The sequence below is a fragment of the Pygoscelis adeliae genome, unplaced genomic scaffold, assembly GCF_000699105.1.
Source record: "Pygoscelis adeliae isolate BGI_AS28 unplaced genomic scaffold, ASM69910v1 Scaffold112, whole genome shotgun sequence".
NCBI lineage: Eukaryota > Metazoa > Chordata > Aves > Sphenisciformes > Spheniscidae > Pygoscelis > Pygoscelis adeliae.
Window position 1 is genome coordinate 846,611 of NW_008824232.1, and position 3,857 is coordinate 850,467.

The following is a 3,857-nucleotide window of genomic DNA, read 5'->3' on the forward strand; positions in this document are numbered from 1 at the left end:
CAGCCCCAGAGGCTGATCTCAGTGCAAATGTTTTACCCTCAGTTTTAAGTCCCTTGGAAAATCAGTCATCTGCTCTTTACATTAAATGCCTTTGACTCAAAACATTGAGCCAGGACTCCTGTACATCCGGCTGGCACTGTGAAAGGTCATTTGCCCACACCTCTGAGCTCTGCAAGGAAAAGCTTTTCATTCTGCTATCCCTCACATAAAGAACAAAAGGAGCTTATTTTAATTCCCCATGGAAATGTGTGGGCCATTCACAGCAGGATGCCTTCCTCCTTCACGTGCATTTCACCTCCAAAGCACATCAGGTCAGTTGAGGGGAGTGCAGAAGTTTCCTCATTTGATTCATCACTCTGGCAGAGAAGGTGAATACTTGCCAAAATTGTCAGCTGCTGGGGACACACTACATCTCTAGGCCACATTAGAAGGCAGCTGTTGAGTACCTAATTGCACAGTTAGCTAATTAAGAAGTTTGTGGAAGAAAGGCAGAATTTGAGTTTCACTTGTAAGCTAGAAGGCATCAGATACACTGGGAACACCTGGTGCTTTGGTGGGTAGCAGATTTCTTTTGAGGGTATGGGAAATCCTCTTTCAGGTCCCTGGAGAAAAGTGGGTGCTCATTTTCCACAAGGTCTTTAGTCACAGGTGGACAGAACTAAGAGAAGAAATGGAAAAAAAAAAAACTTTCCCTAGAAGTCACCCAAAAGAGCTCCTCTTTTTCTGAAGCCCCAAATTTAGAGACTGAGAAGTGTCAGTTCTCTGTCCACTCCTTGGGCCTGGGAGAGATCTGGTAGAACAAACTTGAACAAAATCTTCCAAGAACAAGTAATCAAACAGGTTGGGTTGTTTCAGATTTTTTTTTGCAAAAGCTGCTCCCTCTGGCCCCGTAACAACAAGGTTTCCTTGAAAGAAGAGGGGTGGGAGAAGAAAACGATTTTGAGCTAATCACACTGGGGACAGATCCTGAAAAGAGGAAAATAAAAAATAAGTGAACTAAGGAAGGAGAAAAAGAAAAGACTTCCTCTGACTCGCAGTGGAAAGGTGTGGGACTATCTATCAGCCCCTGTTCCTCTCACTCATCCTTTTTCCCCTTGAGAAAAGAGGAGAAAGTGGAAATACAAGGCGGAGGCAGGGGCAGTTCAAAGGAAAGAAAATGAAGAAAGGAAAAAGAGAGAGACTTTAAAATGAAGTGTTTAATTGTAAAATGCTAAAAGAACAAAAGGAAATACTAAGTGAGAATTCCATTTCTTTCCATTGAAAACGTTCCCAGTGCTAGTGTCTGGGGTAGAGATAACATGCTGCTTCACATCTCTTGTGTCAAATACACAGTACATTCCTGTGCTACATTCAGTACCTGATGATAGTGCAAATTGCTTGTGAAGACACTAATTTATAACATCTACCAAGGGCCTTGGCCATCTGGTGATTAAGCTGGTCTGTAGCCTACAGCTTATTCTGGACTCCTGGCCAGACAACTAGCTGGCTGTCGTGCTGGGAAATACCCCAGTCCATTGCTGCCAGCAGGCAGACTGTGTCCTGCTTACCAGGAAAAAGCCAATGTGGTGATCACCTTCATAGCCTCCACTCTGACTGGGAGGAAGGCCACGTATCCCGAGATCATCACAGAGGCACCATCTTCCCTTCCTCCTCCTCTGCCAGGAGCCCTGCAGAGCTCCTCAGCTCTGCAAGCATGCTGGGATGGGCATTCTCAGGAGACCTGCAGGAGGCAAAAAGGCACTGTGCTCTTACATCTCTCGGGAAAACTCTCCTTGCACAAAGATTTCGGCTGCACTGAAAGAGCCTTTTGCTCCCTCAAGCTCTCCTCATCCTCCCTTGAAAGCCTCCTTCTGGAGGCTCTTGCAAAGCACCTTTTTACTGTTTAGAAAGGAAATGGCCTTGGGAAGCTGGACTCTTTCATGGTATTGTGCAACAACCATGAGGCAGTCTGGGAGCAGAGTCAGTGCCTGACTAAGCACTAATCTCAGGCACAGTATCCCAGAGTGACAGGTGGGGCCGTCAGTCCCCTTTCTCTATATCGTTAGAGAGAGCTTCGAGGCCAGAAATGTCAGACACTCACTGGAGAAGCTCTCTCTTTTCACACAAAGCTGTGTTGTGTTTGTGATACTTCATGTTGGCTTGGCTACCATGTCTCTAATGAGGTCTGGAGGACAAAAGCTACTTTCAGGCAAATCTCTCGGCTGGGAAAACCTTCCATCTCATGGAGATTGGACACCCCAGCAAAATTTGTCGTGCTTTTCCCTTGGAACTTGTTAGATGGTCTAGAGAAATGTCTCCCAGAGTCCTGCTGTTGGATCCACAGATGAGCCATGGAGGCATTACCATGGCCATTAATTTAGGAGAAGTTAAAAATTCCTAAGGTCAAGGTTGTGATTTCAGCCGCTTTGTGCTGCCTGGATGATTCAGACTGAAGGGTAGCCACGTTCAGGTTAACAGAACTCAAGAATATACTGTCAGGACTTTCCTGTGCCTCAGCAGTTTTTCTGAGATCTGGGCATCCTGCAGTCTCATCGTACAGGACTGCTAAAGGAGAAAATCAAGCCATCCCTGCAACTCCCCCTCTCCTTTGCCAAGCCTCCCAAAGCATGTTCCAATGAGCTAAGCTTGAGTTTCTGTGTTTAGAAAGCAATCTGAGAGACATCGTTTTAATTAAGAAGGAGGTTCCATGGTGGACAGGCATGGCACAGAGGTAAATGGCTGTGAAAAGAGATCACTGCATGTGTGACAGTGTGTAAAATGGACATACAGAGATATTTTACACTTCAGCAGCAAACCAGCAAGGTGGCAAAAAACCCCTATCTCCAAACCCACCACACCTGTAAACATACAAGCATATATTATTAGTTTCTTCATAATCTGTAAGAGACAGACAGCCTGTCTCTTTGCTCTGTAAGCATCCATATTAGTTACAGAAAATTAGCACCTTAACCTAAAAAGGTAAGGAAAGGAGGGAGTATGAAAGACAGACTGAATCTGCCAGAGTGTGTGTGTACATGGGTGTTCGCGTGTATGTGTATGTCAGACAGTGTATCTTATTCTGGGTGAGAGTGTACATGTATGAAAAAAGGCTTTCTAGTGTAATTTAAATCTGGAGCTATACTTAGTAAAGTGATAGAGATGAGCAATTCAAGATTTTAAGCACAGCTCTCCGACTGAGCTGTGTGGTGCTTGGGATCTGTTTATTTAGACTCAGAGCATTCTTACAGCTATAGTTCTGCCACCGATAGATGCAGATTCACACCAGTCCCAAAAGCTCCTTCTTACCCCCTGTTCCCACGACAGAGGTTCCTGCCACAGGCACAGCCCTCTCCATAGTGCCGACCAGCACTGGTGAGGATGCACAGAGAACTGACCCGGGGTCAGACTAACCCAGTGGAAAAAAAAAAGAATGATTGAACTGAATCAGTTCCCAGGTCACTGCACCATAGGTTCACCACCGGTCTGGTGGTGCCGGCCAAGGAAGGGCTGTGGCAGTGGGAATGGGCAGGCAGGTGGGAACTTGATTCTTCTCTTCAGCATCGGCGTGTGGCTTCGTGTTGTGACTCAAGGGTGCACAGAATGTGCTTTTGCTAGCAGAGCTGGGCTGTGGCCCTGGTCTGGCATAAATATACATATACATATATGTATGTATGTAAGTTTTGGGTTGGAAGGGGAGGAGAGAGAGGCAGTAGGATCTGTTTTGCTGTTGCTGGTGTGGAAACGCAGGCTTCAAGTCCCCCTGAGGTTTAACGATGTCTGCTGTTTTCCCCATTCTGTGCACAAGGTACATCCAATACATTCAATGTACGATACTACTGCATCCCAAAAAGTGTTTTGGCGCCCCATGTCATCCAGAG

At 45.9% G+C, this 3,857-nt stretch overlaps 1 protein-coding gene across 1 annotated transcript in view; it reads left to right on the top strand.

The window, feature by feature from the left end:
- Nucleotides 1-3,857, top strand: part of ASIC2 (acid-sensing (proton-gated) ion channel 2) — a 514,796-nt gene that overhangs the window by 204,913 nt on the left and 306,026 nt on the right. The window lies entirely within an intron of this gene.